Source organism: Haemaphysalis longicornis, unplaced genomic scaffold (assembly GCF_048455015.1).
Source record: "Haemaphysalis longicornis isolate Haplotype H1 unplaced genomic scaffold, Haemaphysalis longicornis Haplotype H1 scaffold_1, whole genome shotgun sequence".
Taxonomy (NCBI): domain Eukaryota; kingdom Metazoa; phylum Arthropoda; class Arachnida; order Ixodida; family Ixodidae; genus Haemaphysalis; species Haemaphysalis longicornis.
The window spans coordinates 410,923,083-410,944,402 of record NW_027526203.1 but is presented as its reverse complement, the minus strand read 5'-3'; the positions used below and the strand labels follow the sequence as shown (position 1 = coordinate 410,944,402).

The 21,320-nt window shown below is 47.9% G+C and overlaps 2 protein-coding genes across 3 annotated transcripts in view; one reads left to right on the top strand and one right to left on the bottom strand.

Moving 5' to 3' along the window:
• LOC144155495 (protein FAM210B, mitochondrial-like) overlaps nucleotides 1–10,824 on the bottom strand; it is a 36,813-nt gene extending 25,989 nt beyond the window's left edge. Inside the window, exon 1 of the mRNA XM_077686982.1 lies at nucleotides 10,602–10,824. The gene's annotated coding sequence lies outside the window, so the exon portion shown is untranslated. The remainder of the gene's footprint in view (nucleotides 1–10,601) is intronic.
• Nucleotides 1–21,320, top strand: part of LOC144155494 (peptide methionine sulfoxide reductase-like) — a 78,578-nt gene that overhangs the window by 24,442 nt on the left and 32,816 nt on the right. The gene's annotated exons all lie outside the window — the stretch shown is intronic.

The following is a 21,320-nucleotide window of genomic DNA, read 5'->3' as shown; positions in this document are numbered from 1 at the left end:
CTCTAACACACAGCGATCTCTCTCTCCCACAGTTTTCTGATTTTTCGTTTCAAACAAGGAAATTTTCCTTTCATGTTCAAAAAAAAAAAAAAAGCCCGCTGATAGTTTTCCCGTTCCCGGGCGGTGGTCGCTGATCTATTTTCTCTTCCCCATTACCCCTTCCTTTTCCTGCCCCAACCACCTGTGTACCACTACCTCAACCCATATTTCTACCCCCTCCCCTTCCCTTTCTCTCCCTGCGATACATATGTGGTGCAGGCTGGGAACCTCTTTCCCTCTCACAGTCACCTCACATTCTACAGAACATTTGCGGCCGTGTTTTGTACAACGCACCCAAAGGATCAATCACTACTCAAACGGGCGAAATAAAGGCCAGTCACGAGGTCCAGCACGCTGACTCGCAAAATGTCTTGTACTTCAACATTGACCAGCGCAAGCATGGCGTTTTTGCATTAATTGCGCGATGCTGGCGGCACTGCATACGTAATTTTGCGAATCAAATTGCATGGCTCGTGATTCACAAAATTAACTCCCAGTTGGCCGCAGCCATTTGCCATTAAGCTGCTGTGTTGTGAAGATACGCACTGAACTTTTTTAGGGCGTGGGTGCTTTTGTATTTCAGCTCTGCGTGATGACGATGTAACCCACGGAACACCCCATGTTACCTTATTTTTTACCTCTTTTTTCCCCTCTCTTTCGCCCTGCTTCCTTTAGGGCCTTTATTCCCTTCACCCCATCCCCGCAGAGTAGCATGTAGGCGAATACATCCCAGCAGATCTCTCTGCTTTCTTCTAATAATCTCTCTCTCTCTCTCTCTCTCTCTCTCTCTCTCTCTCTCTCTCTCTCTCTCTCTCTCTCTCTCTCTCTCTCTCTCTCTCTCTCTCTCTCTCTCTCTCTCTCTCTCTCTCTCTCTCTCTCTCTCTCTCTCTCTCTCTCTCTCTCTCTCTCTCTCTCTCTCTCTCTCTCTCTGCGTGGTGCACAGTCCTGGCAGCCGGGAACCAAACCGGGGATTCTCTGCGCAACAAGCATTCTTGGTTGGTTGGAGACTTTTCTGGTGTAAGAAATCACGCTTGAGGAGCCATTTTCCGCACGCGGGATCGCAACAGGAGAGTCGCATTACAGTATAACGGCACGCTGCCTAATTAGCGTGCACACCAAATTTTACAGGTTAAAAAGATCGCAATGATCACTGAACCGACCTGAATGAAATTTGCTGCATTATAAACAGAAAAATCTAGTGACGGTGACAGTAGTATCCTTAGTCAACCTCTCGATTTTATGTAAACTGAGTGCTCACATTGAGAATGTTCGCATCCTAATTTGATAGAGTTGTAACTTCTGAACCGCAACAGTAATCATCAGACGCTTCAAATTACACCAATTCGAGTAGTCTATGTTTTCTGAATCCAATTTTGAGCAAACAGGTTCTGTCAACCAGAGGTAGTTCGCTGTGGTGTGAAGCGTTTGAAACCCTCGGCCTTTCATTTATTTTATTTCGACGCATAAATGTTCAAGGATTGTCCCTGCGCAATCACCTCGGTTGCAGTATCTTTACTGCTACATAACACGTACTTAATACGGTAGAATCTTCGACGAAAATATCAGACCGTACAGGGAAGTTGCTTTCATATGTGCCACGATTTGCTTATGGCGTTAGCATGATTCCACAATGCGGGTACAAACGTATCTTTGGGTGGTGCGGTTACCTTTGCGGCGCATATAATATACACCAGCTTCTTGCACGCAAAATGAAGGGACGCTCGTACGGATCTGTCATTGGCTGAAGGAGAAGGACGCGATTGGCCCTTTTGCTGCGCCATGGTGAAGAACAGACAGCGTGTACGAAAGTTTGGTGAAGAAACACTGGGCTGCTTTACGTGAGCGTCATTACGAGCCGTTAAGCAAGCAAGTGGCATGCGCGGACGCTGAGCTAAAGGAGCTGGTAAGAAAAACTGCCTATCATTCTTGAGCCCTAAGTGATACGGTCAAAGGGTCCATGCTGCGGTGTCGATTAACGATATCACTCTGTCAATCACGCGTAGAAGCAGTGTGCAAGCTGTAGCTATCCCCAGCGCGGAACGGCCCTCCCTTATTTGCTCACCCTGGCAGATATAAAAGTAAAAATGGAGAAAATAACCGCAAGCTCACGTAAAGCCTGCCCAATGCATCCCAGTTTTTTGTCCTGTTTTGGTTTTTACCGCGTCAACTGTGCTCAGTAGATTGACTTGGTTTCGTGTCGACGTGACTGAAAGCCCCCAAGCGTACTTCACTGTGCAGTCAGACGTAGCGTGGCGAAACTCACCCACCGAGTCCATGTAACGAGGGCTCATTTCTGATGGGCGCGAAATACAAACATTGTCGGCGAGCACGGTGACTAGATGAGAATTGATAGCGCCAGCGCACCGAAACTGGTGTTTGGGGCAATACTTCTACAGTCGAGCGAACGGCAGCACCTGTTGTATAGCCCCATCTCCTCCAACGAACTACCTTTCGCTCGTCCGTATAAATAAACTCCTTCCCACCATAACAGTGCGTTATTTATTAATTGGTTTTGCACACGTGACATTCGGCTCTTGCTAATCCGCCCTCTACTGCTTACTGCGGGGCCGATGCAGGGAATGGGAACAGAAAGTTGACCCGCCGCGGTGGCTCAGTGGCTAAGGCGTTGTGCTGCTGAGTCCGACGTCGCGGGTTCGATCACGGCCGCGGTGGCTGTTTTTCAGATGGAGGTGAAAAGCACAAACGCCCGTGTGTCGAGATTTTGGCGCGCGTTAAACATCTCCGGGTCGTCGAATTTAATCCGGAGCCCTACACTACAGAGAAACTCATTTGAGTTTTGCCACAGAAAGATAGAGAGAAGCTTAGTTGGGTTGAAAGATTTCGAAGAAATGGGGAAAAGGGAGCAATCGTGTCACGCCCGTATGTCCGGCTTCGCTGTATGAATGCTTTGCGCCCGATAACTTTGAACCGCTACTCTTCTTCCGCTGCTCCGTATGTTGAGACGCTAGAGCACGTTAACAATCCACAAGTGACGAAATTAAACCGTAGCCCTGCACTACAGCGCGCTTCATAGCCCCGGTGCCTATCTTCGGTGCGTAAAAATACCCAGCTTGATTTGAATTGTTTGGCTGGCGTTCATGGTATACCAAGGGAAAAATACGGCAAATTAGAATTTCATTTTATCCCGAAGATTGGACATTTTGTAACTGGAAGAGATGTTTAATTATCTGTCAACCGAAGGGACGTTGCTTGACTAGAAATCAGCACATTAGGCCGGCATTTATCTCTTTCATTTAACCCCCATTTTTTTATGAAGCCGCAAGTCGTGAGCCAGGAAGCCCACGTTTATACAGTAATCTAAGAGGAACCTATCAAAGGTTTTATATTTATTTTGTACGCGTTTGTTAGCACGGGCACACCCATGTACGTTGCTGTATGCTAAAACGCACAAGCTCGCTCAGCGAATTCGAATTAACGATTCGCGGTGCTACAAATAGCGGTGCAAAAAATTGCCTGTTGCGGCGTTCTGTTTTCACGTTTAATGTCTTAGGAGCGAAACCCCTTAGGGGCTGGGGCTGCTGGCACCTCCTGTCGTCGTCGTAATCGTCGTCTCATGTAGTCATGGTATCAAAACACCTGGAAACTCGTTTACGCCTCGCGCTAGAACGTAACGCGTACTAAAGAAGTTGGCTCCAATCCACGCTGTGAAGGTGGTTGGAAAGCAAAGCTTTAAACGACACCCACAACAATTGCCCATGCGACGTCACTTGAATTCGCACACGTGGCTCTACAAAGAGTGAAACCAGAGATTCTGCCAGCCGTTGCCTGGGATTCGCGGGAGCGGTGCCCCGAAAGCAGCAGCGTCGGCCACGGCCGGGCTAGAGCGGCGGACGCCACCGCTCTAGCCCGGCCGTGCGCCGGCAGAAAGAAAACGGAGAGGAGCGTCTTTCGAAGGGTGAGACAGCGGAACCTAGCCATCCTGATGTGCTAGCTCGGGGCTACACCACCGCGCGACACAAGCGCAGACACCGAAACAATTCGGAATGTGAGCTTAGTGATTCCCATTTATACCGATGTAAACTAGTCAGCTTAGTGTGTTTGAGAATCGTGAGAAAGCTGAGAGAACTTTTATAATCGCTATTTATCAGAACCAGTTGCTCCTTTCACCTTTTGTAATATCTGTTAAAACACAACCGAATTGGTATTCACCAATTTAGAAAACGCAGTCCCTTTCGTGGCAAGCAGTGCGCAAAAGGTAGCGTTTCTCTAGCGGCCAGATGTCTGTATGGGGTCTCTACATTTTGTTTTCCCGCCCTGTAAACAAATCCTTAACGTATCTTTGTCGTACGACCACTTCATTCCGCCGGGTCCGGGTTACCCAGGAGGTGAGGTGAGGTGACTGTAAGAGGGAAAGAGGTTCCCAGCCTGCACCACATATGTATCGCAGGGGTGCTGTCCAACAAGTTAATCAAGCCGTGCGAAGTAAGCCCGCAGTGGACGCGAAGCTGCGCCAAAACAAGCCCAAAACAACCGTCGCTAAAGCAGACGACAACGCCGTACCGCCGACGTGCCCACCGGCGAGCACGTACTTCCACGCGGGGAACGCTGGGTAAATTCGCGGCGCCATCTCTGATGTGCTCCGTAAGTGAAACCCTCCGCTTCCACTCCCTTGCCCCCCCCCCGCCGCCGCCTCAGCCGCGTTTGGAGTTTATTGTCCCGCACGCCGCGAAAGAACCGTTGGCTGATAGAGGTAGAAAGCGTTGCTTTAAAAGCATCGGGACACTCGTTTACGCCTTGCGCTAGAGAGCTCCGGGCTTCAAAGACAAGAGGCTTTTCTAGCAAAGCTGTATACCTCTACCCCCCAACGGTTTCATCTCCGTTGGCAAAAACGCCAAGATGCCAAGGATACACTTATACACGGCATGCTTCGCCCCTCCTCAGGTTTCACGTTATGTGGAGATGGCCCGTGATTTTATGTCTTTGTTTTTAAAGCGCGGCTGACTCTATATAGCTGTGAACTTGTTAACCTAGAGGTATAGCCCAACCTGTATCCGGCCTTTTACTGTTCCTTTAAAGGGACACTGAAGTGATATGTAAACATTGCGGGATTACTAGCGCAAATTGTAGTCCGGAGTCCCCAGGCCATGTTTCGACCACTCTAGGCGCGTTTACGCGATTTTATTTAGTAGAAAAACTAATTCGAAAACGCTGTCATCCTCTCTTTACGCTCGCCCATTTTCTGTGGTGTTTTCGTGTGACGTCAGGAGGGGATGAGCTGGCAATTGGCTGCGCCACGGCTGCGCTACTGCACGGCTCCCCGGCCGACAGAGTCAGTCGGCCCAGCGTTTCGTCCGCCGGCCGCCGGCGGGTCGTCGCAATCAAGGAGGTTAAAAAAAATTGCTTGGTCGCAATTCGTTCGCTTAGTTGAAACGAAGCCAGGACACTTGTGAATGGAAGAATGTGCCTTTCTTTACTTGGTTTGTTTGTACACTGTATCTAGCTCCAAGTCAAGGTCGCTTCACACAAGCGCTGCACATGCGACGCTTCGCTGACTGGTACGCCAGTAGGAAAATATAAGGCCTCTTGAAGGCGGGAGAAGAGTCAGCGAAGTCAATATAGGTACTAAGCAAATAAAATCAACTGATATTTTTACCGTACAGCGTAAAACTAGGGCGCGGGAAGCACTTTTTTGCGCTGGGCGAACAAGCACAGCGGTCAGCAGCACTACGCATCTGCGAACGCTTTTCCGTCTACGAAATGCAATTGCTAGACGTGAGCTACTGTGGAAACTCGGGCGACGCTTACTGCACGATCGCAGTACAACAAATAGTCACCTAAGCGGCTTGAAATGCCAAAACTAAATAAAAGTGTAAACCGGTTGTACAATATACACCCTATATTAGCAAGGCATTCACGTCCCGCTCCGTGGCCTAGCTTTTCTGCATCCGCAGTTTTGGGGATTATCACCGTGTGTCCTGAATAAAAGGTTGGCGGCAAGATATTGTGATCATAGGCAGCCGTAAATACGTCCAAGAGAACTGGAGCAAGGATACCAGAAAACTTTTGATAGAACTCCCCACCAAGGCCATCTGGCCCTGGGGTCTTGTTAGTCGCCTTCAATTTGTAATCACTAGTTTAGTGGGATCCCACCAAACTTGCGGTATTCGGGGTAGGAGTATTCACACAAATATTCATATCGCTCGTTCTGTCATAAAGTGCGTGTCCGATTCGGTAGATCAGATGGCCCTAATACAAATTGACCTTGCAAAAGCTTTTGATCGGGTTTCTCATGATTTCTTATTCGCACTTCTGGCAGCAGTCAACTTAGGTGATGTGTTATATAAGGGCATCAAGCTGTGCTATGATCGGTGCAGTACACAGCTTATCGTCAATGGTACTCTGTCTGAGCCGATTGCGATCAAGTCGTCTGTCAGACAAGGTTGCCCCCTGTCACCATTGCTGTTTGCATTGTACCTCGAGCCTCTTTGTCTCAGCATTCAGCAGAGTCAAAGAGTAAAAGGTTTTTGCTTACAATCGTGCGAAGTTAAGGTGCTTGCTTATGCAGATGATATAGCGTATTTTTGTACTGACAAAAGGAGTGTCCAGGAAGCCCTTACAGTGACTAAGCAGTTCTGCGATGTGTCTGGAGCGGATGTTAATATGGAAAAAACTAAGGGATTTTGGATCGGACAATGGGGAACAAAACCATCTACATTCGCTGGTATTATTTGGGATAGCGCCCCACTTCAGTACCTCGGCGTGCCGTTACATCAAATACGGAACACAGGGCCTCATTGGTCATCAGCGCTCACGCAAGTTAAGCGCGCATCGCAGGCATGGAATGGGCGAGACCTCTCTGTGTTTGCACGTGCAAGAGTGTGTAACGTCTTCCTTGCCACAAAGCTCCTTTATGTGCTTCAAGTGCTTCACTGTGCGCGAGCAAAAGTTCAGGCCCTACATAGAGTTTTTGCAACATTTGTGTGGGGCTCTCAATGGGAACCTATGCGCAGGGACAACTTGTTTCTTCCTTTAAAGGCAGGGGGTGTTGGGCTCATGCATTTGTTTGTGCACCAACTTGTGTCTCGTTTTTTCTTCTACAAATTGAATGATCACCCACTTTTACTGACTGTACTTCAGCAGCGCATAAGTTTCCATTTGCCTTTTTTGCTTGTATGTACGGGCGAGGTCAATACGAAGACTCCATGGGGATTTCTCAAAGAGGTCGTGGAGTCATTTAACTTTCTTACCGCGCGGTTTTCCTTGGAATATCTGTTCAGCATGTCAAGGAACACTATGACGAACACTCTTATTGAAAGTCTATTCCCGGTGCCTGTTTATCGCCAGCCTTACTTAGGCCACCAGAAAAGCAATGTTTTAAAACGCGTAATGAGCATGTGTATCCCGCCAAATGCAAAAACATTTTTCTTCAAGCTTCATTCTTCCACACTCCCAGTTAAGACATGGCTGCGCGAAAAAGGAATGTCTATTCCTTGGTCGGACAATTGTCGCCTCTGTAATCAACCAGAGACAATTGATCTTTGTTTTGTGTTGTGCCGGGACGCTGTGTTCTTCTGGGACGTTTTGCAGCGGACACTAAAAAAGGACATCGACATCACCCCGTACACCATTCGCTTCCTGCCATTTGAAGATGTTAATCGGGTGCCATATGACGTTTTCGTTCTCCTAGGATTGTTTAGCTTGTGGAAGTGCCGTATGACTGATCGGCATGCGGAACCCCCTAGGCCGACCAAGTGCATTTTTCGGGAACAGGCGGCGTTGGTGCGGAGCGTTTATGCTGCGCAGAGTGATCCACCAGAGTGGCTGCCTCTTTTGGATGCGTGCGTTTGCTTGCCTGAGTTTTGATCTTTGTTCGCCTGTCTGTTAGTGCTTAAATTGTGTGTTAAGTGTCTCGTCTTTTGAAGTTTTCTAACATTTCCATGCATTAAAAAAAAAAAAAAAAAAAAGCTCCGTGGCCTAGCGGTCTGGGGCGCTTGGAATTCCCCGCAAATGTTTTGCGAGTCACGAGTTCGAATCCCCGCGGGTACGTGCTTTTTTTCTTTGTAAGTTAACTTTTTTGTTTTCCGCCGATGTTTCCTATATTGAGTTCACCTTTTTTTGGGCCGCAACGTTCATGGCTACACGAACTAGTTCACAAAACGCGCGCAGGCTGGCACTGGCGCGCTAGCGAGTTCTCGTTGGCGTGCTGTTGCCATAAGCACCGACTGCTTGCAGGCAGTGGGCACAGGCCAGAATGAACAGACCCTTGGCCTGGTGCGAACCCGCTTTTTACGATACAGGCATGAGGGAGGCAAGCTCCAAATATGGGGGAAAAGCGCATGACATTTGGGCGTCTGCGGGTACGCGGAGGGCGTTCATGCACTGCGTAGGTCTCGGCTAGTGAATGCTACGACTACAAGCCGTCCTGAGAGGCTTATCTTGTGCATTTTACAGCCGACAACATGGCAGAAGCGCGGTACGATGATTACTGAGATATTGAGAATGCCCATCCAACAAAGCCATTGGTTATGTTTTACAGAACCGAAACCGAAACCGAAACTTGTGTGATTGCTAACCTTGGGCATCGTCCAATCACGGCGCCCCTCCTCCCAACGTCACAGCCTTAGTTGGTGCGGCCGCCGCAAACCGCGCATGGTAGTTTTTCTTCTTTCGCGCTTTGTAAAATAATTACCGATTTGTCAACCGGATAAACGATGAAAAGTGTGCTAATTTGAGCCAGTCTACGCAGTGCAAGCAAAAACGGGAGCTTGACAAATTCACTTCAGTGTCCCTTTAAGATGCGTTGTGCGAAGCCTGCACAAGTAAGTGCTGGTATTGCTAGTTTGGTTTCGGAGCGGCGAAAAGGCTAAGCAAGATTAGGTGTGTCTTCTAATACTAAAAAAAACGGTAATCTTATTATAGGTCGACCTGCATTTAGAATTTTGGGAAAAGGGGTCGGCTTATAATAATGAAAATACAACCGTCTAAAATTTCTGCGCTTCCGTACCTTATCTGCATGCATAGCCAAACGACTTCAATAGTTGTTACCGCCGCTCCAGCGTCACGCGGGAGCGATAAGCCCGCAGTGGACGCAACGGCAGTTTTTACTCCCTTCAATTCTTTGTTGGAACACAGCACAACAGTTGCAAAAGGTCTACGCGAGTAAGCGCGTACGGGAGTGCGAAAAATGTCTCCCAAAAAAATGCGCACTCAAAAGCACATAAAACAAAACAAAAGTCAGGACACATCTCAGCGACTCCCTCGGCGGAGTTATGCTTTGCTAGCATACTTTGCTAGCATTTGGCACAAGTTTGGAATACCCTCTACCCCCTTTAACCCCATGATGACCCCTACACTCTCTAAAACACACTCAATTGTGAAGCAATTCAATTGAAATTAAGAGCAACCAAAGGGGAAAGCGTACGATTTGGTTCGGAAATTTCGTCTAAGGTGACATCACACAGCGCAAGTATGACGTTTTGTGTTTCGGGGTGTCACGTTGCCGACAAAAATATTCAGCGAAATCGTACGTCTGGCATAATCGGGAATCACTTACAATTGTTGTAAATAAGCGGTCTACCCGGGAGAAGCAACCAAATTAGGCTGTAATTTTTTTTTTTGTCGCCCCTCAATATACTCCCGTGCGAACAAGTTGGAGCGTTACCTCTTCCCTTAAGGCCAGTTCTCTCGGACAGGCGTTTGAGTACGAGCACTGGCAATCTTTTTTTTTCGTTTGTTTTCTCTCGAGGAGATATGCAAGTTCTAGGCGCTATTGCCAACGCGGAATCACAGACAGCAAGCCACCTGCTAAATCTCGAGGCTACGGATATCATGAACGGGATAGCGATAGGGGGGAAGGGGGGGGGGGGGATTGCATGCTAACACCATTCACCTGAAACGGTGCAGAGAGGGAGGCGGAGGGAGAAGAGGAGACTGACCTCTCCATTCATGGCGAATCACCGAAAAGCACTGCCAATTTTTTGACTCCCTGTTCACTCCCGCAAGCTGGCAAGGCCAGATAAGTATAATTTTCTGGGTCCTGACGCGACTATAGTTACTCCAAATGGTGCTGCGTTTATCACCTTGGCTTGTCGGCATGAGTTCATGGGTTCGGTTCCGTGTCGTGTCGGCTATGAGAGTGCGGAATGCAAAATGCCCGTGCTGGTTAAACCTCTGGCGGTTCTCTTTCGCTGTATACATATATGCGGCGTGCCTCACCGCCGAGTCTTTTTTTTTTTTTTCGACGCGTGAAGCCACAAATTTCACTCAAGTTTAATTTCAATGAAATTCAGTTATTGTTCGCGACGCGCATGCACACACGAGTCAAGGCTCGCCCGTTCATAGTTGCCCATTCATTATGCCGAGCTCGCTTACAAAAGTAGTAACTTCAGTAACGAGACAACAAAATCACAGTGCTTGTTGAAAGGGTGATCCGTTACTCGGGCAGCTCACGACTACGATCTCGCGCTGCCGAGAACTCTCTGGGAAGATCCACAGTTCGTGCAACGGGAAGTAGACGCCGCAAGACGCTCGCATTTCCGGCGCTGTCTCCTGGCTTGCGCCAGGTGGCGAGCGCTGTGCAACAGCAGCATGCAGATACGCACCTTGTGACCTCCACTCGAGACGCCTGCGTTCGCGGCCGTTGCCTGCGAAGGGAGAGCCGAGTCGCCGCGTACTACACTGCTCAACTGTCAGTTCTCCGCAGCCGCCTTGTTTTGTGCACGCAGGGGGCCAAGTAGCCGGGAACAAAAGAGGCTCGGCTGATAACCGAACCTATCTAATCTAGCGCTTCCATTGAGCGTGGCCCGCTGTGATACGCGCAGCGCTGCGGCAGCAGATATGTGCGCGTTTGCTTGGGCGTCAGCAGCCGACGTAGCAGCTGTCCTTTCTGCTGGCTTTTGTTTGCGGATTTCCACCTTCAGACGTGCTCGAGAAACAATGTGTATGCCAGCGACAAAGCGCGCTTCGCACGCGACCAAGGGAGATAAAAAAAAAAACTGATTACGGAGTGAAATGAACGCCTCCTCGATATAACGCGCCAGGGGGCTGCTTTCTCTATATATCTGCCATGCTGTTTTCTGTAAAGCCCTAAACAAAAACGCTGTTTGCGTGACAGGCCGCGCTACACTCTCTCCCTAAGTTAATATATTGTAAACACAAAGCATATAACCCATGTTGCTGCAAGTTGTGTTGGTTGCTTACATTTTGTGGACAGCGAACAGGAAGTGTTTGATTCAGGTTCCGAGCCAGCATATACAAATAACCAAGAGACCTTAATGACTAAAAGTTCCAAAATGGATCGATTGACTGGCTCTGTGTATATAAATATATATATATATATATATATATATATATATATATATATATATATATATATATATATATATATATATATATATATATATATATATATATATATAGTTGAAAAAATGGTAGACGCACGATTAAAAACAAAAACAGTGGTTTACTGACGTTTCGACTGGAGGACCAGTCTTCATCTTGAGTAACATACAACGTTGGAGCACGCACGCTTATATAGGTGCAGAAGGTGTGCAGCAGTGCACCCTTTTTAACAACATTGGCGGGTTGGGGCGAGGGAACAGGGAAGGGAGGGCATTATACATGTGGCACTATACATGATGACAAACTCTTTTCTAAAAAGCCCCGCAATATTCAACTTCATCCATTAAAAAAAAAAAAAAAGACAGGGTAGGGAGCTGTTCAAAAACACTTTTCATACGTATTACACGAATAAACGAATGGTGCAGGGAACGTTTCGACACACGAAATGCAAAGTACACGAACAACAAATACAGAACGGACGCCGCCGGTGACACATCCATTCTGAAAACACCAATTACCGGCGGCGTGGGGAATGTCAGGGCAGTTTACAAGTTCACAGAAGTGACAGAAGAGCGCACGTGCCAGCAACGCAACCAATTATTTAGCCAGGTAGGAAGTAATTAGGTGTGTCCTGCGTGGAAGCAACTATTGAATCGGTCGCCAGTAAGGGTCAACAAGTTTCCGTGTATATGATAAAAACATGTCACAGCATGATGGAGGCAGGCAAAGAAGTGAGTAATGATTGACTGTCCAAGAAGCGGAGGGGTGGGGGAACCGCGCAACATCGAAGAAAATGGTGAGTGACCGCGCGGACGGCGCGTTCGCGATAACAAATTTAACCCCCCAAAGGGGGCTGCCAACCGCGGGAGCGGAGGCGTACTGCGAATGCGGCTACTATTCCACGAAAAAAAAAAAAAAAAAGGGGGAGAGAGACAAGGGTGGAGAGGGGGGGAACGTGTGGTGGCTGACAGTGTTCGGTAGGGCGAATGAAACAAATAGAAAAAAGAAAGAAAGAAAAAACGGAAGAAAGGGAAAAGGTGAAAATGGCTTAGGTACCCACCAAAGACGATAATTTGCCCAAACTCTCATTAATGCCTGAGGACGCAGATTTGAACTTGTAAATGAGGTACGATTCGCGGATTAGTCGATCATGGTGAGAGCGAAACCCAGATTCTAATATCGTGGCTCTGAGGTGCTCAAAAGAGTGCCCAGGAAGGTTAACGTATTTTGACAACGGGAGAGATGGCAGAGTTTTGGAATGTGACTTGTGATTATTAAACCTAGTTCTGAACGACTTTTGTGTTTGCCCGATGTATTGTAGGTGGCACACCGTACACTCGAGCAAATATACCACATTGGAACTATCACAGTTCAGGTTTCCTCTGATTTTTAGACGAAAGTCAGAGGCTGAACTGACCGCGGTATCCGTTGGGGACGGGTGTAGGCCCGTTCGTCACATGGCGTTTCGTCATAGGCCGGTTCGTAATAGGTTGTTTGGTCACATAGGATCATTCGTCATAGGCCGGTTCGTAATAGGCCGTTTGGTCACATAGGATCATTCGTCATAGGCCAGTTTGTCACTTAGGAAAGTTCGTCACAGGAACGCAAAAGCAAAATTTCTGGCATTTTTTAGAGTAACTGGTGATGAGGCATGACAATAACTACTTTACACACCTTTTCGCCGTACCGGTCCTCTTAGCGGCCGCCACGGCGATCCTAAACTGGCAGTAAGGCACGCCCCAAAAAATGTTTGGCTTTCAGGGAACCTGTGCACGAATTATCCTGGTCCTGCAGTCCATACCGCTCCCACCCGTCCCCCTTGCCTTTCACATGAATGTCACGGTAGCAGGCGCACGCTCGCGTGACTAATTTGCAGTGGCCGTAGCACTCCTTTTTCTTCACTTTTTTTTTTTCATTTTCGTTGCTCCCTCACTGGTAGCCAAGTGCTCACAGCGTGGTCATTTTTGCCCCTTTCCTTGGAAAGCCTTTTTGTGTGCACATAAGAACTCAGTCGAACTGTCCGAAAGGAGGATATAAAAACGTGCATATCCGCTCCCCAAGCAGCTAGCTGAGGGGCGCTCTTTTGTTTATTTTGCCCGAGAGCTACAACCCGGAATGGCGGACCGGCGCCCCGCGCATGCGCAGATGGCTACGGGGGGAAGGTACATCAAATAATTAGTTGCACCACTTGTGTTGAACCACTAGTAAGTGACACGAAATGGCTCATGTGAAATTTCCAAGAACGAGGAGGTCGGTGCTACCACTTTCCCTATTACGGGACCACTTAGAACCAGACAGACGCCTGGCCTGCCTTCCAAGAACTTTATTGGGCTTCGTCCCTGTCTCACTTTTCTGTCTTCGGTTGTTCAACTCGTATCTATAATATTGTCCGAACACGTCACCCTACTTTCCCACTCTGGCTTGCATTCTTTGTTGAGCTTTGCTAGATGTACCACCCAAAGTAAAAAAAAAAATCTAACTAAACCTGTGCCTCGCTTCTCTCTTTCGAGTCGAAAACAAAAACACGTGGACATTCATTTTGTGCACCTGTGGCGAACTTTCCTAAGTGACAAACTGGCCTATGACGAATGATCCTATGTGACCAAACGGCATATTACGAACCGGCCTATGACGAATGATCCTATGTAACCAAACGGCCTATTACGAACCGGCCTATGACGAAACGCCATGTGACGAACGGGCCGTATCCCGTTGGGGACATGTGCGTGCATATTTGACATCGAGGCTTCCCGCAAGGACTGCATCCGCCGGTCGTTTGAGTCCTTATTTTGCATGAGGTCAGGACATCCCTAATGTTTTTGTTTCTCCTGTACACAACCCGTGGGGGTTCGGGAAAAATATGTTTTAGGCGCTCACTTTGGGTAAGAATGTTATAGTGCTTTTTTAGTATAGACGAGACTTTGGGAACAGATGCGGAATGAGTTAAGACCAAGTTCGTTTGCGGGGTGTCGTGGGAGGTTTTGGTGCCTCTGAGAATGTCTGAGCGATTCAGGTTTCGTGCTCTGTCTATAGCGTTGTCAATTATTTCAACGGGATATTTTTGTTTCAAAAGTGCACTGCGTAGCTCCTTACAATTATCATTGAAGTCCTCTTCCTTTGAGCAAATTCGACGAAAACGATGAGCTTGGCTATAGGAAATTCCGGTTTTGCAATGTTTGACGTGACTGCTTTGAAAATGTAGGTACTGTTGCTTGTCGGTCGGTTTTCGGTACAGTTTAGTGATCAGTTTGCCCTCTGAGACGGTGACGTTTACGTCAAGAAAATTAACAGTAGACGGGGAGTATTGGTAAGAAAAAGAAATGGAGGGATGCGCAGAGTTGAACGCGTCTATGAAGGCTATCAGGTTCGTCTGCCCGTGGGTCCAAATCAGGAATACATCATCAATGAAACGCTTATAATAGAATGGATTTAAGCTTTGGCTATTCAGAAATTCACCCTCTAGGACGCCCATAAATATATTGGCATAGTTTGGCCCTACGCGTGTTCCCATAGACGTGCCACTTATTTGGACGTAGTGTTTTCCATCGAACTCAAAATTGTTAAGCTCTAGAATTAGCCGAAGAAGAGTGCTTTTGTCAAAGGTTGCTTCCCTGTAAGCGTGAGTTACTGCTCGGATTCCATCGTCGTGCGGAATATTTGTGTAGAGTGACGCAACATCCATTGTAACCAGGAGAGAATAGCTGGGAATATCCAAATCTAAAACGCCCGAAAGGAAGTGGTTAGTATCTTTAATGTAGGAAGGAAAACTAGGCGGTATGATGCTAATTATCGAGTCCACGTACCGCGAAAGGTGTTCCGTGACGGTGCCTATCCCCGCGACGATTGGGCGGCCGGGATTGTCTTTTTTGTGGATTTTTGGCAGCAAGTAAAACCTGCAAGCTGCAGGATTAAGCGGAACAAGTGAATGGGCGGTTCTTTCTGCCATTACTCCATCCTTCACCAATTGAGTCAGATGTTCTGTAACGGTTTCTTTAAAGTCGGCTGTAGGATCATTTTCGAGTGGTTTGTAGAATGACGAGTCTGATAGCTGCCTCTGTGCTTCTTTAACGTAGTCAAGCTGGTTAAGTATTACTATTGTACCACCTTTGTCAGCTGGTTTAATTACAATATCAGTGCGGTGAGAGAGGGTTTCTAATGATTTTTTTTTCACTGATGGAGAGGTTATGGCGGAAGGTAGACTGCTTTTTGTAAGCTTCAATGATGTCTTGTTGCACAGCTTTGATATACATATCTAAGAACTCGTCCCGCTGGGGGGGTGGTGTCCAGTGTTGAGGGGTTGGAAGCAATTTAGCAGTGTCACTATATGTTTCGCGGTCATGAAAGTATTCCTTCAACCTCATGGTACGGGCAAAATTTTCCAGATCTTTAAAAAGCGGGAATTCGGAAAAAAACCCTGTTGTTGGGCAAAAACTCAAACCCCTAGAAAGTATGCTCAAATCGGCGTTGGACAAAACCGCATCTGACAAGTTGACTATGTTACTACTCTCGAAATCTTGCTGTGTGACTGGTAATGTGCGGGCAGGGGACCCGTCTGGTTTAGGGATAACATTATCACGCGAGAATTTTTTGGCCTTGACATGAGGCAGCTTATCTCGAACCTTTAATTCGTGCGAGGCCAATGACTCGATCTCATGCTTACTGAGATGGGGAAAGAGAAGTTTTGCGTTCCTTACCAAAAGTTCAAAATTTGTCTGGTAGTGATCGATAATTATGCGTATCAAGTCCAATGAAGCGGATTTGAGCACACTGTCCCACTTTTCCTTATTCGCAGGCGACAACTCAGATGTGGCTGGTTTTAATTCTATTGCAAGACGTTTGGGCACAATGGAGGAATTGAGGTACTGTTTAAGAGTGGAGGCATATATATATATATATATTCGTAGGACCTTCGGCCCATTTGGGTTCATGATGTTAAAGCAGCGCAAAATACACAAGGACAAAGGAAGGAGACACGACGGCACAGCGCATAACTCACAGGTAAAATTTTATTAGAGAGAAGCCTATACACCATTTTCCATAAGCGGCCGGGAAAGGGGGAAAATACTCTCAAACCAGTTCTCTCGGCGGCCGACCAGCGTTGCCTGTGCGCGCTGGGCTGTTAAAATCGCCCGGCGCGGTGTGCTCCGCTGCGTAGTTCAGGAGTATTTCGCACCGTGTGCTTAGTTTTTGCGGAACTTTCAACTGTTTTAGCCAATGCTGCGCTGCCGTTCGATGCGCAAACGTCGCTTGGCCAGCACTGCGCGGTGGTGGGTTATTGAACAACCAGAGGAAGCGAGAAACAGTCGCTGACAGCACGCATGTGCACGACACCGCCTGGAGAAAATGCACTGCGGTCGCGGCGTGTTTTTGCTGCATCGCTTCCCAACGCACACCGAGTTGAGATATCGGTGGATGCCGTTGATAAATCGCAACGACTTTGTACCAACGACCAACTCCAGGGTTTGTTGGGTGCACTTGGACGGCAAGTAGACGGAGCAAAATCCATTTATTACGTGCTGCGACAGGGAACGGAACCCCCTGAAATGTTAGAAGCAACTTTATCTTTTACAATACAGCATTGATTGATTGGTTGATTGATTAATTGATTCATTATGGTGTTTAACGCCCCAACGCTTCATGGGTGATGAGGCGCGCCGCAGTGGAGGGCTCCGGGTTAATTTTGACTACCTGGGGATCTTTCACGAGCGCCGATACAATACAACATTACAATAACTTCTGGTTCCTTGTAGTCAATTTAAAATACCATATATTGCTTGTCATTACAGCCGATTGGCATTAAACAATCCCCTTTTCATTTAATCTAACCTTTAAAATCACGGCGTTTTGTTTACTTTTTTTCTGGCCAACGCATTACACTGCCAAACGATATGAAAAGATAACTTTCTCCATCGCACACTGCTGGTCGATAGCAGGATAAGCAGGCAGCCCAATGTGGAAACGCAGCTGGAGATACGCGTGAACGCTGCATTTGGAAAATAACTCAACCTGTTCACAACGCGGTCAAAGGAAAAGCTTCTACTCCTTTTGCGTTGGCACGGCATCTAAAGTATTACAATTACAAAACAGTTTCTGCTGCTCGCGTAAAGCATTTGTGGTGCAAGCAGCGGTTTTACAAAGGTAGGCTCCGAGCGAAAAGCCACATGCGCTGCGCAGAGTTAGGTCAATCATGATCAACCAATATTAACTCGCCCGAACTTTGACCCTTCTGCTCAGCCTTCGAATAGTAAGTTGACTGGTTGTGCGGTCGTGTTATTTTTCCGCCCAGGTAACTTCGTTTTGTCAGTAACCTTCGTAAGTCTAGTTAAGAAAGATTATATTGCATTGCAATGTCAACAGCGTAGCAATCGCCTCGTCGAAAGTCCATCGCGAGCACGGAGCACCGTGACCCACATATGCTGTGCGCGCTCCGCATTCGACGTCCGCGCTTCCGTAAACATGACTAATCGGTGAACATAACAAGCACGGTGGCATTGAAAACACGTATTTACTCCCCGATATCGATTTCAATGTCAGTCGGTGCCATACCGGAACGTTTGCATCGCGGAACTGCGGAGCACCAGCGGCACCACCACCACACTGCTACTACTGCTTGCAACAGCCGGAGTCGCCATTTTCCACTCTGGCAGCACATTAGGACCTAAAATCCGTACGCAGATGATGAAACCAAAACAGAACACACACACACACACAAGCACTGCAACCGCTAACTTAACGCCAAACCACTACGGTTCACTCGGTAATGCACGGGTACCGAGCAGACGCACGGAAAGAACGGAGCACTTAAAGGCCAACTGCACTCAAATTTAGAGAGTTTTAGCAGTACGTTCGTTACGTTCGTTACGTTCGTTCCGTTGCTACCGGGTTTACCGGGACCCGACTGCGCATGCGCGCGTACGTACCGGGTTCTTTCCGTAGAGTGAGACGGAAAACGTGTTTTAGCACTCCGTAGCGTCGTACCGTTCGTTCCGTGTGACGGCTGATTAGCCGAGTAGTTGCAAAAATCCGCACGCTAAAAATACGTAAATAAACAACGCAGTTTCCCCTAAAGCATTGCAAATCTAAAATAAATCGCGCTCGGCCGGACGCATTGTGAGGCAGGGGCTGCGGTGGCGGCGACGGCACCAGAGCGAGCGCAGGTGACGACATGGTCGCGCGCCGTTCACGTGGAGGAATGGCCTTGGCCTTGCCCGATTGAAGCGCTAGACACATGTAGAATTGGTACACGCGATTCGTATGCGACTGATCGTTACGACTGTCACCACGACTAGTCGTACGCGTGAATTTGAGACACATGGCCCGATGCGGGTGTGCGATGCCTCGTCGGCGCCGCTCCGCCCACTGTTTTTGCTCCATGGTCAACTACGACGATCGCTGAGCTGAATTTGTAGATTCCGCGGGTTTGTACGCAAGAAATGGATAAAGCAGGCAATCGTGAAGCGTTTTCTGCATCGGAAACAGTCCGCGCACACGCCGGTCGCGCCTGCCAGCTCGGCACACTCAGCGGCTCGAACCGGCGCAGACCACGGTAGCAACCGCTTGTCGCTGTTCTTCCAAATCAATCTGATCACTAAAACGAAGTTCCACCTGCGAGAAAGTAGGTGTTAGTGTGGTGAAAAATTGTGCTAGGGATTGTTCTCGGGGCTTATTTTAAAAGCGGCGATCAGATATATCTGCCGCGATGCAAGCATATGCTGACCGGACATGGATGCCGCGCGCGCGGTGCGGCGAGTGGCCGAGAGATGGCGATACCTGCCTCGGAAGCATCGAAACAGGCTACGCAGATGTCTCGGTCACCGGTCGCTCACGGCAGTTGTAGCTCAAATAAAGTTTCACATGCGAGAAAGGGGATGATAGTGAGGTGAAACGTTGTGTTACGGAGTGTCATTCGCAGTTGCACAGATAGCGGCGATCGCCAGGACGCCAAGCCTAAAGTTCTCAACACCCGAGCAAGCCGGTTGCGGGCTCCGGATACGGTAACACCGGTAACACGGAAGCAGAGCGCCGGGATAGACGCCGGCCGCGTACGGAACAAATGGCGCATGCGCAGTCGGGTCCCGGTAAACCCGGTAGCAACGTAACGAACGTAACGAACGGAGCATACGTACTGCTAAAACTCTCTATTCTCCCGAACTGGTGACCGTCCGGCCGCTCGCTGGACGGCTGCAACGTCACTGCAATGGCCGCGCTCTCCTCGGTTTCGGTTTCAAAATCGCCGATTTTTGCTGGCCGCTTGCGGCGTCCACGTGCGTATTTCAGCTGTTGTATTTTGCATGTTGCTTTCTTTTTAAGCAGACTATACGGAAATAGGGTTTTCAAGAAGTCGAAATTTTGAGTGCAGTTGGCCTTTAACAGCCCAGTGCGGAGGTTTCGGCGGTCGCTTCATAGACGGCGCTAGCGGTCCGGTCAGAAAAAGCAAATGGCGGCGCCCACCTCTAGCAAGGAAAATGGTGTATATTTACACAAGAAACGGAACAAACATGTGAATACGTATACCACGGCTAAATTCAACAATCAACCACAATTTGTAACCCCGCAAAGTATTTAACGTGTGAAACTCCGCATCCTACAACTGATTACACATTGTTACCAAACAAGACACCATGCAAATCCCTTGCCCAGTAGCAACACAGATTGAGCACCCACGCACTTACCCTCATTTCTTCTAATACGAAAAAGCTTCAATTATCTCCAGCACGTGCTTTTTTTGTCAATTACGGCAGTATCTTTAAAGACAGGGAATTGCACCTTCTACAATGTTGCGCAATATGTGAATGATTATTTAAATATACAAGGAACGCTTTTGTGCCAAGTAGTATAGTTATAATAGGCATGCAAACGGACCGTTTGCTCTATATAAGTTTTACCGCACAAAAATGGTGTAAAACACCGTCCTTGTGTATCTTGCGCTGCTTCTACATGATGAATCTGAACTGACTAGCCCAACTTGCCATCCCATTCATATTGGACCTCTTAATGAGGCTCGGGTGACGAAGAGGCCCAACGAGGAACCTCACTTCGGATAACTTTTGTTTGCTATCAGTTGAGTTACGTTTAAGGAGAATATTTCCGTGCATCTCACTGCTTGATGCAACATTTTATGCTTTTGTCGTCCTCGAGCGTCTTCCTGGATCAAAACAAACTATTGGCCGCGTACGTGCTTGCTTCGCTGAGAATGGCGCCGAAAGACGGTAGAATTTCTTCTGCCGTTACCGCGTAACGACTCCCACTACCTCTCCCCTGTCCTCTCCCTTTTTCAATTCCTGTCGTCCTTTCCCTTATACAATACGACCTCCTCCTCCTTTTCCATGTCCTCCCTTCCGATCCTCGCCTTCTCCCCTCTTTCGAATAACTTCCCCCCAGCGGTACATTCCTCTTCCCCTTCCCTGATTGCATTCCCCTGCTCTCTGCCCAGTACACTGCTCATTCCGCCATTCTCCTCCCCCTACATCTTACCAGTCCCACTTCTTCCCTCCTTGTCTGTCTACCGCCACTTTCCCTCATCCACTTTCCCTCCATCCTTTCTCCTCTATTCCCCTCTTTTTATTTCACACTTCCGTCTCCCCTTCCCCCTGTAGCTACACTCTTCCCCTCTTCCTCTGCCTTATTTTTTTTCTCCCTGTACCACTCTGCCTGCTCCTCCTTACGACGTATGTAAGACTTCTATATTCCCTGGTCTCTTACTGCTTCCAGTAATGCAGTCTGCAGCCCACAGGATCAAACGCTGTTTGTAATCTATGAATGAAATGAGAAGGGGCTTATTATGCTCTACAGTTTTACCTGTTACCTGATTGACCACATGAATGTGATCAACTGTTTATCCAAATCCATCCCGTTCTCTCACTACTTCAAAAACGTCGCTTGGGTGGTTAATTATTACCTTTGTAAACGATGGGTCTGTAACTCTTCAGTTGTTTGACATAACCCGCCTTGTGGATCAGAAGTACGTTGTCATTTTTCTA